The sequence below is a fragment of the Bison bison genome, unplaced genomic scaffold, assembly GCF_000754665.1.
Source record: "Bison bison bison isolate TAMUID 2011002044 unplaced genomic scaffold, Bison_UMD1.0 scf7180017864066, whole genome shotgun sequence".
In the NCBI taxonomy this organism is placed as follows: domain Eukaryota; kingdom Metazoa; phylum Chordata; class Mammalia; order Artiodactyla; family Bovidae; genus Bison; species Bison bison.
Window position 1 is genome coordinate 1,071,749 of NW_011494638.1, and position 524 is coordinate 1,072,272.

Here is a 524-nt window from a genome sequence, read left to right on the forward strand (position 1 = left end):
TCCCGGCAATCTTGATTCCAGCTTGTGCTTCTTCCAGCCCAGTTTTTCTCATGATGTACTCTGCATAGAAGTTAAATAAGCAGGGTGACAATATACAGCCTTGATGTACTCCTTTTCCTATTTGGAACCAGTCTGTTGTTCCATGTCCAGTTCTAACTGTTGCTACCTGGCCTGCATATAGGTTTCTCAAGAGGCAGGTCAGGTGGTCTGGTATTCTCATCTCTTACAGAATTTTCCACAGTTTATTTTCCACACGGTCAGAGGCTTTGGCATAGTCAATAAAGCAGAAATAGATGTTTTTCTGGAACTCTCTTGCTTTTTTGATGATCCAGCGGATGTTGGCAATTTGATCTCTGGTTCCTCTGCCTTTTCGACAACCAGCCTGAACATCAGGAAGTTCATGGTTCACGTATTGTTGAAGCCTGGCTTGGAGAATTTTGAGCGTTACTTTACTGGCATGTGAGATGAATGCAATTGTGTGGTAGTTTGAGCATTCTTTGGCATTGCCTTTCTTTGGGATTGGA